At 39.5% G+C, this 17,949-nt stretch overlaps 1 protein-coding gene across 11 annotated transcripts in view; it reads left to right on the forward strand.

Annotated features, from left to right (window-relative positions):
* Positions 1-17,949, forward strand: part of LINGO2 (leucine rich repeat and Ig domain containing 2) — a 3,171,904-nt gene that overhangs the window by 2,602,618 nt on the left and 551,337 nt on the right. For all 11 annotated transcript variants that reach the window (XR_012245199.1, XM_073635787.1, XM_073635794.1 and 8 more), the window contains one exon: positions 4,705-4,766. The gene's annotated coding sequence lies outside the window, so the exon portion shown is untranslated. The remainder of the gene's footprint in view (positions 1-4,704; positions 4,767-17,949) is intronic.

The raw sequence follows: 17,949 nt of genomic DNA on the forward strand, positions 1-17,949 counted from the left end.
TGGATGATGTATTGGTGGTTTCCCAGTTGTCCATTACTGGTTGGATTTAAGCCTGATGCCACCCTTTGGGTTCTTTTTAGGGCCTGTTTTGATGGGGGTTAGTTCACTTCTAATGGGTTTTACATTTCTATACAAGTGTATTAGTATGCAAATTCTGCTTGAAGCAGGTCAAATGCAGGTTAAATGCACATGTCAATGAATTCTGAATGATCTCAAAAGCTTCTCAAACTGATGCCATCAATGCGAGACCAAACAGATGTGTTCATGCATGTTTCTTTGGAATTACACTAGAGTCTGTTTGCGATGGAGAACAGACTATGCAGGGAGTGGAATTTAGTAATGGAGAGATAGGAAGGAGGCATTGTCAGGGCACATGAAATAGGTAAGGAGATGCCACTGTAGTTGTTGCATTTTATGAATCAATCTTTTGGAAATTATTGTACTATGTATGGCCCGTAAATAGGCTTTTTTTTTAAATCAATTGTAATAAAGTTTCTTTCTTTTATCTCAATATGGTTTGAACTACTGTTTAAATAATTTTTGAATATTGACACCTTTAAAGTCCCAAGGCTTTATGCCTACAGCCCCTTCTTCCTATATCAAAGGTATGTAGTTGGCATCGGCTAGGTTCTGTAGATTCGCCGTCAGTTTTATGCCTAAGTAGGATATGCTGGACTTACTCCATGAATAGTGGAAAGCCGTCTGTAATTAGAGGAGGTGGAACTCCCAATTCCAGGATGAGTGATTTTGTGAAATTGACTTTATAAAAGATATACTACTAAACTCATTGAGAGTGTTGTGTGCATGTTATAGTGATACAGCTGGTGATGTTAGGAACAAAATTATGTCGTCTGCAAATAGGTTTATGTTGTGGGGTCTCCCTTGAAGGGGAAAGCCTGTAATATTAGGGTGGGTTCTAATTCTCTCAGCCAGCGGTTCTATAAGGAGGTTGAAAATCAAGGGGGACAGAGGACATCCCTGCCTAATGCCATTGGATATGGTGAAAGTAGTTGATAGCATGTTGGATGTGTAGACCTGTGCACAAGGGGATAAGTAAAGGGCCAATATGGCAGAGAGAATGGGTCCGGTAAAGCCAAACTTTTGCAAGGTATGTTTCATATAGCCCCAATGTATTCTGTCGAATGCCTTCTCCGCATCCAGAGAGAGGAGCAAAGAAGGCATTCGACAGGACTTAGCGTATTGCATAATATTGATGACTCTCCTTGTAGCATCAGAGGCCTGTCTGCCAGGGGTGAAGCCCGATTGGTCAGGCTTTATAAGGGAGGGAAGGATAGGGAGCAGCCTGTAGGCTAGGATTTTGGAATATAATTTAACATCAGTATTGAGTAATGAAATCGGTCTAAAGTTGGACAGGGACGTGGGCTCTTTATCCGGCTTGGGAATAGTAACCACATAGGCCTTAAGCATCTCGGAGGGAAACGAGGCAGAGGACATTGCAGCTGCATAGACCGACTGTAAGGTTTGAGCTAAATTATTTTGAAAGGTTTTGTAGTAGTTATTTGGTAGTTTGGTAGTCATTTGGTAGTCCGTCAGGACCTGGGGATTTGCCCAATGGTAGAGTCCTTATCGCTTTTTTGATCTCAGGTTCCGTGATGGGTGTGTTGAGAGAAATAAGTTGTGCTTGTGAAAGGGAGGGGAGTTTAATCTTTGTCAAAAAGGCTTGTATACTTTCATCAGTTTGTTGGGGGGTGTTAGAATCTTTCTCCAGATTATATAATGAGGAATAATATTCGGCAAAGGAGTTAGCCATTTCTTTGGGGTTGAATATTTTTTTTTCTGACGAGTGAATTAGTTGTTTTGAGTCTCTGGGCAAGATATTTACCAGCACGATTACCATAGGAATAGTGGGACAATTTAAGTGATTGGATGTGTTTGTCATATTGTTTGATGAGTAGGAGCCTGAGATCAGAGCGATGTTGGGAGAGTTTTTGAGCTAAGTGTGCATTAGCGTTGTTTTTGTTTAGGGCCTCTAGTGTTTTAATATCATTGAGGAGTTGATTCAGTTTTTGGGTCCTCTGCCTCTTCTCCCGTGAACAGGTTTGTAAAGGATTTGTAAAATGATCCCTCTAATAAAGGCTTTGTGCGCACACCACGACATTGCAGGGTCAGATACAGAGTGAGTATTCATAGCAAAAAACTCAGATAGGTTGTTTGCAATGTTGGTAGCATGAGGAGACATTTGAAATATCCGAGAATTATCCCACCATATATAGGCAGGACTTGGAGTGTGCCCCTCCACCACTGTTATGGACACAGGTGCGTGATCTGACTATGTGATGTCATGTATGGTGGAGGAGGACACTGCCTGTAAAAGTAACTTATCAGCAAGTATCAAATCAATTATAGAGTATGAATTATGTCTAGAGGAGTGGAAGGTACAGTCTCCTTCATTCGCATGTTGGCACCTCCATGCATCATAGACGTCTTCCGAGTTTAGTAAAGGTAGCATAGGTGGTGGGCGTTTAGCCCTGGAGGTGATGTCTATCGTATAGTCCGCTGTTATATTGTGATCTCCATATATCACCAAAGATCCTGATGGTGGCAATTTTGCAATATAGCTTTTTCAAGAAGCAGATTTGATGCAAGTTGGGTGCATATAGGTTCACAATGGTGAAAGGTTTATTTTGTAAGTTCTCCAACAAGAATGAGATATCGCCCTGCTGGGTCGATGTGGGTTTCTTTCAGGTTGAAGGCCACGGAGTCCCTAATGGCGATAAGAACTCCCTTCTGTTTTGTAGGGGCTGAGGCCAAAAAGATGTGAGGGAATTATTTGTGCTGGTAGTAGGGAGTATTGCTGGCTGAGAAATGAGTCTTCTGAATGCAGAGGACATCAGCTTGGAGTTTAAGCGCCTCTCTCCAGACCGAAGTTCTTTTGGCCGGGTGGTTGAGGCCATTTACATTGAAAGAAACTATGTTAAGAGCCATATGTGCGAGGTAAGTGAAGGTGCTGACAGTACCTTAGACGTGGTGGTGAGGGGCCTCTTGCAGCAGGTCTCTTGTAGAAGACAGAGTAGAGTAGACTTTTTATTCCCATTTTGGTGGTAGTAAGGCAGTCCTCGTGAAGGTCAGACCGGTAATAGGGGAGGAAAAATAGGGTAGGGAGAAAAAACAAAGTCAAACCACATAAAAGCAAATAGTTTAATAAAAAGATTAGATTCAAACTTGAATCTGAACATAGAACAGCTGCCCATAACTCAGGAGGGGAAAATTGTGCACTGAGTACCCCAGAGTGCTTCAGGAACCTCAATGAATCTAGACAATCTAATTTCTATGAATGGGTGATTATGAGTTGTGTTTTGTGTTGCTTTTCTTTCTCTACACTGTTTGCCAGTCATACTGGGTGTGCAGCCTTGCTGAGGGAGAAGGGCCTTCAGTTGTTTGGTCAGGAAGTATGTCTAAGGAGCGTAGTAGTGCTAGACCATCCTCCACACATGCAATCACTGTGGTATTGCCCTCGTGTGTGACCGTTTAGCTTTACAGGTTATTCCCATCTGTATGGGATATTGTGATTACATAGGGCCTTGGTCACAGGCAGTAGGGATTTATGTTTCTACATCGTAAATTGTGAAAGATACGCTTATAGTTGGATATGTACAAATTTTTCTGGAGGTTGCTGTTTTTTGCGGAAAGCAGACATGAGTTGCTCCTTAGTATGATAGAAATGTACCCGCATCAGGACATCTCAGGGTATGTTGTCGGGGAGATGGGGTGGTTTTGGTCGTTTATGAATGCGATCGACGAGCATTTTGGAGGTATGGAGGGTAGGAACACTTTTATGAGGTCATGAGCGTATTGTTGTAGTTGCACGGGAAGTATAACTTCAGGGACCCTCCAAATCTTAACATTGTTCCTCCTGGACCTGTCCTCAAGGTCCACCACCTTGGCTTTGAGCCATGTTATGTCATCGATCAAGGTGTTGTGTGAGGACGCAAAGTCCCCCATTTTTTTCTCTATATGATCCACCCTTCCTCCCAGTTCTCCCACTTCAGCTTTAAAATTGTTCATACACTGTAACATGTCAGCATGCATGGAGCTGCGGAGGGAGACAAGCATGTCCTTAAGAGTGGCTTATCCATGGTGGGGAATGCAGTGAAGGGATCCACAAGTTCCCGTGTATCCTCCATGGAGTCCATGTGGAGACATGTGCTCACCTGTCGGGTTGTCTTCAGCCATGTGTGGCTTTGATTTTGCTGGGCCGTGGGAGAGAGGGGTTGAGGCATCAGAAGATTGATGAGGGGCACCTGCATGCAATCCCAGGCTCGATGTGGCGGATCGTGAGCCGCTGGAGGGAGATGGAGAGCCATTTTGGTGAGGATCGCGGCCTGTCGGCGTGAAGAAATCTTTCAATTTCATCAGCTGGGCTGCTTCTTTACGTTTGCAGGTCATCCTGTGGATGAGGCAGCACCTTTAGACAGGCAGTGGTGGCTGTATGGGCTAGCGGTGTCGTCCCAAAAGAGGCAGGTTCCAGTTGCTGGAGCGGAACTGTGTGTTTAGGCCCCCCATATGTTTTATTTTCTCAGTAAATATGTTTACCCTGGCAAACCTTTACCTTTATGTAACCTAGCTCTGTAACTATGTCAGTGCATGAAAGATATGACAAGCAGATAGGAATTGTACATAACAGCATCTTATATGCATTCAAATATATTTCCATCATCCTTATATATTTCTTTTTCTTTCTAGGCTGTTTATGCTGGCTGGAACGGATAACTTACGGAAAGATCATTACGTTTTCCACAGACTAGGTGAGCCTTACTATTTGTTCTTCAGTAAACATTTGGATGAAATGGAATTGTCAATTATGAGTATTCATTTTTCAGAATCAATACTATATCACTGTTGCTGTATGGCCTAGAAACGTTTATATAAGCACTTATTTTCAAAAGCTAGCATATAGGAAAAACGATTTGCTGTCCTGTGTACCCAGTATTGCTTGCTTTTCAAGTATAATTTTAAAAGATAAAGGCAAAGCTCGCTGGTGGCTGTGGGGACACTATCTTTCATTAGTCTAGTTATGGGAAAAGTTAATTATAATGTGGATTTATGTTACTATTAGTAATTTCTACTTTACAATATCCCTGTCTTTTTTTCACATTTAGTGAAATGATACACTTTGACAATATAACTTTTTATCTATTTTATCTTCTCAAGTTTATATAGGCTGTGGGAACTGACCAAATGTTTCCTTTTGGCCACATGAGATTTGAAATCACGTGGATTGTTTTAGGTTGTTGCTCTAAACTATATACAAACCTCAAGGTCAATACAAAAAAGTCATGAAATTCCTTCTCACCTCTTGCCTAAGTGACAGAGGGTTTATTTACTAAAGCTGGAGAGTGCGAAATCAGGCTCATATCTGCATAGAAACCAATCAGCTTTTAACCTCAGCTTGTTCAATTAAGCTTTGCCAATGAAACCTTGAAGCAGAAGTGAGCCTGATTCTGCAATCTCCCACTTTAGTAAATCAACCCCAGGGTGTCATAGGGATAGCACATGATGGGAATCTATGCACAGAATACATTTTTGTTTCATGGAGTAGAGATGAGTTTGAAGCTTTGTTGTCTGGGTCCTGTCTCAGTGTCACTTACAGTATAATTGTTTCTCCTGTTATCAAAGCGACAGGAGGCAAGGAGAAATCTCAACAATGGAGCCAGAGAACTCAATTCAATGACCTTGACAGAAGTTTTGAATTCTCCCTACTATTCAACAAAAGTTTTTCATGGAGTTGAGCTTTAAAATAGAAACCTAAACTTTTTTTTAGATGGGGTAGGGAAGGATCAGATCTTGTGTCAAGTTTGTATTGTTGCCTGTGTCCTCACTAGGTTAATTTACCATTTATATTTGTCCTGGTGACCACTGTCACTGAGGGGTTGATTTACTAAAACTGGAGAGTGCAAAATCTAGTGCAGCTCTCCATAGAAAAGTTAAAAGCCGATTGACTATCATGCACAAATGCACCAGATTTTGCTCTCTCCAGTTTTAGTAAATCAACCACAGAACTCAGTGCACCCATTGTTTCACTGATGTTGACAGTCAGTTAACAGACAAGACTGGTAGAGTGGTGCAAGTCCACAGACAAATGATCAGTGCACACTGAAAGTAATGGAAAAACAAAATCTTTATGCCACAATTACACAGCTGATTACCTGTGGCCACCGAATTTCAGTGGCAAGAATCAGTGGATCCTTGTTGCTAGAATGACTGGCTATCCACTCTGTGTGTGGCTACATGCACACCCAGTAACCTCTGTCAGCCCACCATTAGTTTAACCACTTAAGGACCGGAAGACAAAATCGCAATAAGTGTATATTGATTGGTTTGCACAAAAGTTACCGGGTCTACAAAATAGGGGATATATGTATGGCATTTTTATTATTTATTTATTTTTTACTAGAAATGGCACCAAACACTGATTTTTTATATGACTGTGACATTGCGGCGGACAGATCAGACACCTAAGTTACATTTTTGACACTTTTTTGGAACCAGTGACATTATTACAGTAATCACCAGTGCTAAAAATATGCACTGTTATTGTACTAATGACACTGGCAGGGAAGGGGTTAACATCAGGGGTTAAATGTGTTCCTTCAATGTGTTTACTAACTCTATGGGGGACTGTGTGATTGGAGAAATACACAGATCCATCTTCCTGCATAGCAGAAAGACAGGATGTGTATGATCTCCCCTGTCAGAACAGAGATTTGCCTTGTTTACACAGGCAGATCCCCGTTCTTTCACTGCAGGGAACAGTCCCAGTTGGCCGGCGAAAATCGAGTCCGCCCCACCTGCTGATTGTCTCCCCCACTGGCAAGCGCCCACAAATCGCTGAGTACGAGCCGACGTACAATGGTGGTGATTCGCGGGAAGCAGCCACATTGCTGTACAACTACGGCGGCTGGTCCTTAACCAGTTAAATAGCTGAGTTGCTGTTCACATGTAACTGCACACAAAATGTATATTGGTGGTTAGGGACAGATGTTCAAGACTGAACGCAGCTGATAGAGGGACAATATTATTATGAATGCTGTAAAATGTAGACATAAATAAATCTTTAAAGTAAAACTCCTGACTAACAGTAATAAAAAAGACGTTAAAATACACCTTTGTAAACTCTTTTACCTCAAAAAGAATGTGATATTCCAAACTCCCATAATGCCCAGTCAGAACAATTTTATAAGAATATCAACTATATTGTTTTAGATTAATAAAAAGACAGCTTTTAATGGTTGCTACCTGTTACAACATTGTATTCCTTTATCTCTATTTGTACTAGATAAACTGAGTGTGGGATATTGGGGTATTGAATGCATTAACATAATTTGGAGACAGTAGACAATGTTTTACTGTCTGTTAATTCATTATTATACTTTTATTTGTTTATCAGCATTCTGATTAATCTGAGTTTTTGGAGCATGGAGTTCATTATTTATCTCTAAATGTGTTTGAACAGCTTACTAATGAATTCCTAAAGTGGCTGCCACTTTGTAAAGATCAAAAAGATGTTTGCAGGGAGCACAATGTGAAACAAAGTAAACTTTTATCAGCGTACACTCTCTTTAAAGTGCAGTCCAAATGGCTGCATGGTGCAGTCACAGCGTTCGCTGTGAATTTAATCACATCGGAGTTTCTGGCAAGTAAACGCACATACTGCAATTAGTGTCACTTTGTATCTGGGAAATTTGGATCCAGTACTGGTGTGTCTGGAACAAAAATGGGCATCGGAAATTATCTAGAGCTAGCGTACAACCATAAGTAAGTGTTTCATCTGTTTAACGATCATCATCCTTGTTCAATCCTCCTGGCTATGCTGCTGGCAAGCTTGTACAAGTGTACTATCCAAGCACTATGGGATAGGACATCAATTGATTCAATTTGATTTTGAGGTTAAACATGGTAACCAAGAAGCTAGGAAAGCACACTATTTAGAATACAGTGGTATGGTATGTGCTCAATTTTAATATCTTCCTGCTGTAAATATCATGTGGTGAATAGAGTAAATTTAGTTGATTGAGGTTTTAAATTGCAGTGTTAGATCTAGATGATGTATATGTTGTGCCAAATGGAAGATTTTGAAGGTTTGTGTCAAATAAAGATCTCTGAGTGTTTCTTTGTGATTAGAGCAAGCAAACATCCTAAAATCCGAGAGTCTGGCAAGCAGATATGGCATGCGAGGTGATACAGCTTAAAGAATCATAGCACTCGAAATACCCTTTTCACCTAGTGGAACAGGTTTATAATTGTGTTAAAATCGTAATAACACATTAAATTTTTCCATTTTTGATCCACAAGGTGATATTTTTTTCTGTGATGATTTTGCTTTCATAGTTTTTTCTAGGTGGTATCACATTTTAGTCACATATAAAAAAGGCCCAATGAATGTGAAGAAGAGAGAATCATTGGTAGTGACCAGTGGTATTGTCTATAGTTCTGATGTAGTATAGATGACAAAGCTATGTCAGTAAATCAGAACACAGAAGCCCTCAACTCACCGTGGCATGGTCTGATGCTGACACTGAGCAACACTAAAGCCAGGTACACACAAATTTTTGTTGCATGCTAGTCTCATATCGAAAGTGAAGAGGTTAGTTACTCAACATATGAAAATTCTCGTACAACTTCAGAAGTGATGTAATGTGTTGGATTGTTTTGTATGTGTTCTTTTGTTTCTGAGCATGCGTTGTCTTGCTCTTGTGATTTTTTTCGGATGAAAACTGTACTAATTAAATGAAAATCAGACTTTGTGTTCACGTACAAAAAATTTTATAGCCTGCACATCCAGTTTTTGTCCTCCGAAAATTCGGAATTGGCTGTTGAAAGCACCATACTAATGATCAGAAAATCGGCAGATCGTTCGTCGGATGAAATTTTACTTCAGATTTTCATATCGTGTGTGCGGGCTTTAAGAAAGGAAACCAGCGCAAAATGCGGGGAGGAAAACAGAGATCTATACACTCTTGTGATGTTTTTATATGGAACTACTGAAAAAACTATGGCAAATGGCATCCAGGTACAAAAAAAGACAAAGCATTATCGGAAACTTAAGATGTTCAATATTTTTTATCAAATTCTCATGAATTGCTACCATTTGGACTGAAATATAATTCAAACAAATGGATCTATTTAACTTACCTGTGGTGCCTAGAAAGAAAAAAAATGCATGTGCAATCAAGTTTTAAGTTACAACATAGCCCTACTCCCGTAATGCTTGTCCTCTGGAACTGCCCTGACATTGCAAACACCTCGACACTTTTGACATTTTAGGTTCAGACATGAACTTGGCAAACGAGGTTCAATAACCTTGTCACACAAAATACCCAGCACACATCTAAGGCAAACTAGGTTTGTGCAATTCATTTCGTAACTAATCTAAATTTGGCCAAATTTTGCATCTTTCAGACATTCGGATGCATCCGAATGTCTGATTAAAAAAAAAAAGAATTTCAATGAATACGAAAGAAATTATAGCAGATATAACTAATGAATTCGACATGATTCGGTAATTCATTAAAGGTCTAATGAAACAAAAGGTCAACTCAAAGTAAATCTTATGCCGCGTACACACGAGCGGACCTTCCGGCAGACTTGGTCTGGCGGACTGGACTCCGTCGGACAATTCAATCATGTGTGGGCTCCAGCTGACTTTTTTTTCCCAAAAGTCAGACGGACCTAGAAATAAAACATGTTTCAAATTTTTCCAACAGACTCGAGTCCGGTCGAAAAATCCGCTCGTCTGTATGCTAGTCCGACGGACTAAAAGCGACGCTAGGGCAGCTATTGGATACTGGCTATCAACTTCCTTATTTTAGTCTGGTCGTAAGTCATTACATACGAATCCGTCGGACTTTGGTGTGATCGGGTGTGTCCAAGTCCGTTCATTTGAAAGTCTGGCGGACCTACGCTGCAAAGTCCGTCGGAAAGACTGTCAGGACCCAGTCCATCGAAAAGTCCGCTCGTGTGTATGAGGCATTACAGTCCAATCGCTGATTAATTTTGTGCTGGAGGTTGGATTACTGGCAAAGTGCATTCCTGAGAACTGAGTGAGAAGGGTGTTGTACTGTATTTGAGCAGAGGAGAAGAGATATTGTCATTGTGTGTGTTAAAAGACTCAATAAATAAACAACTTTCCAAACTACAAATCATTATCACGAATATATATATATATATATATATATATATATATATATATATATATATATATAAATAAATATCGAATTTCAACAAATACAAACAAAATTATAGCTCATATAACGAATGAATTTGACATGATTCGAGATTCAGTATAACGAATATCGACACTCTACGAATAATAACGAATTATCCGAAATTGTATTAACGTAACATAACGAATATAACAGAACAAAATTATGTATTTTACAAATGACAATGAGCCGAAACTAAACAAATTTTTCCATTGTGCACAAGTCTACAATGAACATGGCGTTCAAAAAACACTGTTGTATTGTGTAATTCAAACAAGTACGAGTCAGTTATGGAAACACTTGGCTAACAGCAATACACATTTAGATGACGTGAGAAATAAGCAGAGTGGATACATGTAACAATGAATATGCAGATTAAAACAGATAATAAGGAAGCCTTGAGTGAAACAGTATGAACTGTATTGGTGCTTTCTAATTGTGCAGCACTAGCTGTAGAAGGAGGCTTGCCACCAATGCAGTCAGGCTCCCCTCAGCAACCAGTGCAGTATTGCTGAGGAAGGTAAGAGTTCTGTACAGGTAGATGAAAGGTACCCCTAGGTGAGTGATAGATATTTGGATAGTGAAGAGGACATCTTTAGAATGCACAACAGACTGATCGTTTCTCTTCTAATGCTCAAGTATGCACATTACATCACCTCCTTTACTGATTTGCAGCAAAGAGTCATTTCATACACTTGTATGTCACTTATCTGCAACAGGTTTGTAAATCAAGTGTAATGACTTCACTGTTTCAGGTCAGTTTCTGGGAACAATGGCTAAATTATAGAGGACAGCCAATACAGTGTTATACACCACATACAATTCCTTCCCAAGGATTAATGTTGTGCTGAACATATCCTTTCTTTTGCATAAAAACGACATTTGTTCCCCTTATGGTGTGAACAATAGCAGTTTTACCTTGTCATAGGGAGCAGGATTGGTCTGTTTCTTTTATTGCAATTATTCTATTGCTCAAAGCACAAATAATCCATTTATGTTCTGTTGACAGTGACCTTAACGTGTGATTTTAGGTTTTGTACATAAACCTTTGACTTTTGATATTATTATTATTTTTCTACAAAATAGCACATTATCTTTACTTTACAACATGTCTTCTAAAACAGCAAAAGACGGTCTTGCTCATAAAATGAATCTACTTAAGAAAGTGCTCTTTCGGGTTATGGAATTTCCAATTAAAATGGTGTTAGAGAGATTAGATCTGTGAACTGACTAGAATCTTCCGGACATGGTCATTATTAGTTGGAAAATTTCCTCCCTCTGGGAAATGCTTATCAGCCATCTATTTCGGGTGTTAAGGATAACTAGCTTATAATGATGTGCTTAAAGATAATCAATTTGCCATTATTTAAAAAAAAAACATTATCACACTTGTTTTTGTTAGTTTATACCTAAAATGCATAACCATAAATCAAACGGTTCCCCTACAAAAATTGCAGCCATATTTAATAACATAATGTTAAAAAATAAGTTCACCTTTCGGGCAGAATTTCACTTTTCACAATAAATAGAAGCGTTTTTTAATGCCATTTCTGGCCCAGCTATCCAATGCGCTTCTCTCTCACTTACCTTATCCACAGGAGGTGTAAAGTCTTATCACTTTATTTAAATGCTTGAACTGATTTTCAGATTCCATCACTTCCAATGGATGGTCTCAGCATTCACTTCCTGTTAGGTCATCTCCCAGAAGCCTTCACTTCAATGTGGCATCACAGAAGAGGGTGTGATAATGTATGTTCACCACTCTGGACCACACCTCCCTCATTACAATACCACATTCTACCCACTTCCTATACAATCTGATTGTATAATCTCCTTCAGATCTGCCATCAGCTATGTAGTACAAGGTCCTGTCTGATTTGATATAAATTGAATGGATTGGTCAGGTGAGTCATCCTTTTCCATTCTGGTTAATCTAAAGGAAATGGTACAGAGATTGTACAATCAGATTGTATAGTGTATGGCCATTTTTATACAAGTACATAGGAGGGAGTGGATGAAGACACTTGGTTGTCAGGCCTACTTCACATCGCCATGTAGCAAAAACTCACATTCCTGCATGCATTTGTTTTGGGTGTTTTGGAGCATTTTCACTCGTCATGCACAGGGCAGCCCATTCACTTGAATGGGCTGCCGTATGCACAACAAGTCACCCCAGAGAAACTCCAGAACTGCACTGCAGTTTTTGGTGCATTTACTACACTTGAGGTGCCTTTAACATGTAATGACAACATTTGCAGTGTGTTTCTAAAACAAATGGCAAAGTGTGCATTTTCTGTGTGGCTTGCCATGCGTTCGAAAAAACACAGATTTGAATGAAGTCTCATTGTTCTTATGTAAATGCACCAAATTCCATTCAAGAGCCCCATTCACACCTAGAGTAGTGGGTGTGCATGTTTTTTGGCTAGCTTTTTTCCAGTGACATGCATAGGGCAGCCATTTATTTTAATGGGCTGTGCTACATGTTGCAAAATAGCACATGGGACATTTTGGCATGGTGCTAGTTGCACATTTTTACTGCTGCGTTCCTCACCCATTTTTTCATGTGGCAAAATGTGTGTTTTCTTCTGTGTTTGATGTGTCGTTAACAATTTATGACACCAAAAGTGCAACTAGATCATTTTAGGTGTGTAAATGTGGCCATACACTATACAATTAGATAATACAATCTCTGTACAACTTCCTTTAGATTTACTAAAACTGTATAATAGGAGGACACATAATTTATCCAATCGGGCAGGCTCTTGCACTACATCAGGGGTGTCCCTTTGGCTGCATGTGGCACCAAGAAGCTTAGCATGTGTCCTGACCCCATTTGAAGGGATGCTGGAGAAGCCAGGCAAATGCAGGTGTGGAAAGATGCCAGGGATGTTGTGAAAACTTGGTTGATGGGTGAAGGATGTGTGCTAATGAGGTCAGCTGATAAATTCCTTCCTGTGTCTTACTGGTTTCTCTGTCCTACATCTAATGTCAGGATATGATAAAGCTTTGTAAGATATATGGCAAGTGCTAAGGTAAGGCATTATTCTCAAAATCAAAGAAAGCTTTTATTTATCTGCAACCTAGGTACATTATGGAAAAATTGGCACATAGGGGAATTTAGCCTTTAGGAGCTATCACTATGTAAGGTTTCCAAATCCAAAGCAACCAGTTAGAAATAATCTCTTGTTAGAACAGACTACAGTAATCAGAAATGTAATTAGTTGCTTTCATTTTCTACACTTTAGACCATGTCACTGCATCCTTTTAGCTACCTTTTTCTGCATACTGTTTAAATAAAAGTGCAGTGCTAGGGTAAAAAGTGCAATTCATGCAACTCACAAAACACATGTGATGTGCATACATCCAAAAATGATATAATAAAGTGCAATTGTGCAATAATTGATACAGTTTGAAATGAAATAAATCATAATATATGTGCAATGTAATATCATAAGTGCAAACAACGTGCAAACAAAAAGAAAAAGAAAAGCTCATATGCAGCTGATTTTCATGAGAAGGCGTCCCATGAAGAGAGGGTGTCTGAAAATGATGATCAAATGCTTGGCAGCGTGATACCTATCAGCACAAATAAAATGAAGGCTTACCAGAAAGCCACCGACCCCCCTTATTCAGGGAGGTCACAAAGCGCTTTGTTGGATCTGTGATCCACAAAAAAGGTGTCCTGACATCTCTCCCCAGTAGCCTCAGAAGATACACACCAGGAACTTCACAGCTGATCAGGGCGTGGTGTTTTAGAAAAGCCTCAGTGCTAGAGTATATAGAGAGACAAAAGACTCAACATAGTATAATATTGTCTCCTCTTTGCAGTTTATTAGCAGCAGTGCATATACACAGGATAGCAAAAGTTCAAGTTGAGAGCATGTCTCAATCCAAACACTTCCTTAAAACTTCCTTAAAAACCAGACAGTGATCGCATATGCACAGTAGCGTGTGTATATGTCCATCCCGACGATCGTTTCATCATGAATGACATCATCAGGGGTATGTACATACGCCTCTACCTGCGCTATAAATGCTCCAATTGCCAGACAAAGGAGCACAGCCATTGGTCAAAAAATGTACTCAAGGACAATCATTATTAGACAGGACTCAGCCTTTCATAGGTATAGTGAAAAAGATTGACCTATGCAGTCATAGGTGAAATTATGTTTCCATCATCCTGGATGAACAGATCCTTTGTAGACTGCAATAGAAGAGGCACTGGAATACACCGCGCCATCTTGTGGAGCAAAATACAACCTCACATGAATGAAATTAAATCAATTATTGCTGTCATTGGTGAAAAGATGTGTCCATCAACCAAGATGAACAGATCCTTTTATATACAGCAGTACAAGAGTTACTAGAATATACAGCACCATATTGTGGGTCAAAATCAAACCTCACATAAATAAAATGTAATCAATCATGTAGGCTCGCTTCCCTGTAATTCCAATTGAACATATAAAAAGTATTCAAAAATTAAAAACAATGCATGTAATCCATACATTTAATAACCTATAAAATTAGCATTTAATATGTACACTTACATCCGCAACATCTGAGTTTATGGAGATATTGGACCCAAAATGGATAGAATAGCAATGATATTAACAAAAAAATAGTATATCGAGAAGTGTAGGACTAAAGGAGTCACCGCCGTGTTTGCATCCACCACTGAGGGGAGAAGATTAAATACGCTTACCAGAAGGTAGCATCAATCAGGCATGTGATATCAAAGCTTCTGGATAGTGAGTGGTGCAATTCCTCCTCCTCAGCTGAGCCACCTCAGGCAATCTCGACCCGGCATGTGAGAATATGGGTCAGGATGGCAATGTCCCAGATGGTAAAAAAACCTCCTTCCACCACAGAACCGTTTGGTAGGTTTATGGTCAACAGCATCAATAAAAAACAACAGAAAGCCTCCACATAGTGAAAAACTGTATGTTTACGGGTCTATTTGGAATAAAAAGGCTTTACATAGATTTAAAGATGCATTGCATCAAGTAAAAAATCTCCTCTGTGATCACAGAGGAGATTTTTTACTTGATGCAATACATCTTGGAATCTATGTAAAGCCTTTTTATTCCAAATAAACCTGTATTTTTATATTAAAACAATGATTGGTTTTGATTGGTTCATAATATGTGGGTAGGGCAGTAATATTATAAAAGTACAACATTTATTGGTGAAACAATAAATAAATCAACAAATGTAATACAATGTAAATATGAATGTAAACAGATAGCTGATGATAAAAAAATCTATATAAGGGGAAAAGACCAGCTTAACAAGAGGGGGGAGCTCGCAAAGGAATAGTCCGACGCGTTTCAAATGCACTCTGAAGTGCGGATCTTCCTCAGGGACTTTAACAGTTTGCACCACTCCTAATGCCGTAGTTCCCAAATATTTAGTTATTTCACCAGCAGCTGAAAAGACACACTCAGATAATGAGAATGGAACATTCATCCGTGCCAGACCAAGAAGCACCATCCACAGGACTTCCTGAATTCACCCATACTCCAAGAGATTGCTATTAGTCACTTTTAGGGGAGTTGTGTTTAAAAGGTGTCAGGATAGTATCCAACTTAATATTAAAAGGCTTAGTTCATATATGTATATTTCATGGAAGGTGTATCACATCCAGAAGGGGTTCTCATATCAAGCGGTGGAGAGATATACAACCTGCAACTATATACAATGAGATCCTGAAGTTCACATCTTTAACCACTTGCCGACCGCCGCACGACGATGTACATCCAAACTTTGGCGGCGGATACCGTTGTTATGGCAGCAGCTAGCTGCCATAACCCCGGTATCCCCGTTTTTGTGCGGCAGTCGGCCTTCTGATAAAAGTGGTCCCTGCGGCGGATTCGCCGCAAGATCACTTTTATCGGTGGTGGGAGAGAGGCCCCCCCTCCCGCCACGATCCGGTGCCCTCCGCCGCTTACCGGAGCTGTCGGTAGTGACGGAGGCGATTGCATCCTGTCAGTGCTGTGTCTGGAGACGAGTGAGGCTAAGATGGTGCCCACTCGTCTCCATGAAACTGCTGGGTGGAAGCGAAGTCAAAACGTCTTTTTGACTCAGATCTCATATTTAAGAGGTCCTGTCATACTTTTTTCTATTACAAGGGATGTTTACATTCCTTGTAATAGGAATAAAAGTGACAATTTTTTTTTTTAAACAGTGTAAAAAAAATAAAATAATGTAAAATAAATAATAAAAATAAAAAAAAAGCATATGAAAACGGTGGTCAAACTACACATGTGAGGTATCGCTGTGACAGGTAGAATGAGAGCAATAATTCTAGCCCTAGACCTCCTCTGTAACACAAAACATGCAACCTGTAGAATTTTTTAAACATCGCCTATGGAGATTTTTGAGAGTAAAAGTTTGACACCATTCCACGAGCAGGCGCAATTTTAAAGCGTGACATGTTGGGTATCAATTGATTTGGCATAACATTATATTTCACAATATAAAAAAAATTGGGCTAACTTTACTGTTGTCTTATTTTTTTATTCAAAAAAGTGCATTTTTTCCAAAAAAAGTGCGCTTATAAGACCATTGCGCAAAATACGGTGCAAAAAAAAAGTATTGCAATGACCACCATTTTATTCTCTAGGATGTTAGAAAAAAAAAACATATATAATGTTTGGGGGTTCTAAGTAATTTTCTAGCAAAAAAACCTGTTTTAAACATGTAAACACCTAAAATCCAAAACGAGGCTGGTCCTTAAGTGGTTAAGGACAATTGCTTGTAGAGTGGCAACTGTTAGCACCTTAATGGATGGAGCAGGAGTGTATGGTCCATCAGCTGACGGACCTGAGACAGCGGATGTAGCTGCTGGGCTTGTTCTTGTTGCTGGAAAGATCGGGTTCAGGTAAGGAAAAGGGGGGGGGGGCAGCTGCACTACAGAAGGTTTTTCACCTTAATGCATAGAATGTATTAAGGTGAAAAACCTTGAGGTTTACAACCCCTTCAAGTTGTTTTTAAGGTTACAAACACTTTAAGCTTGTCAACTGAGCAGTAACCTGGCAGGCACTACATACATCTAACCATCCTCTAACAAATAGCCACAATAAATAGCCCTAATAAATAGTTTACCTATGCCTTTACAATTAATAATGGTTTTATAGAGTAAAGAATAAGAAATAAAAAGGAATGTTGTGCTACACCTTTGCATGGACTACAGGTAATTATAAGGTGTTCTGTTTGGTACATCTTATTCTTTTATAATCACTTTGTTTACTCTATTTTGAATTGATTCTGACTGTAGTGATGTCAAGTTGACCACAGCTAAATGACATTCAGAGGTTAAGAAATGATCAATCAATATTTATTGTTCTGGCCATTCACATACACAAGCATGCCCCTATCCTCTGCTGTTTTTTTATTTTTTTTATATGTTATCAATAGATATAATGGGAAATCCCCACAGAATACCTCTCACCTAGCCGGAGAGAGCTGTCTGTAGTGATTGTCAGAACCACAATAGACTGCTTAATTGTGGCAAAGTCATATCTGAGCTGCAGGGTTCAGCATGTAATATGTATGAGTACCTCAATTAAGTTAGATCTAAATCCAATCATTACATTTACGTACACGCGGTCCCTGGGTTACAAACATCCCACTTACAAACGACTCCTACTTACAAACCGAGGGAAACAACAGGAAGTGAGAAGAAGAAATCAATCCCTAGGAAGGGAAATTTACTCATGTAAGA

Source organism: Aquarana catesbeiana, linkage group LG01 (genome assembly GCF_042186555.1).
Source record: "Aquarana catesbeiana isolate 2022-GZ linkage group LG01, ASM4218655v1, whole genome shotgun sequence".
In the NCBI taxonomy this organism is placed as follows: Eukaryota; Metazoa; Chordata; class Amphibia; order Anura; family Ranidae; genus Aquarana; species Aquarana catesbeiana.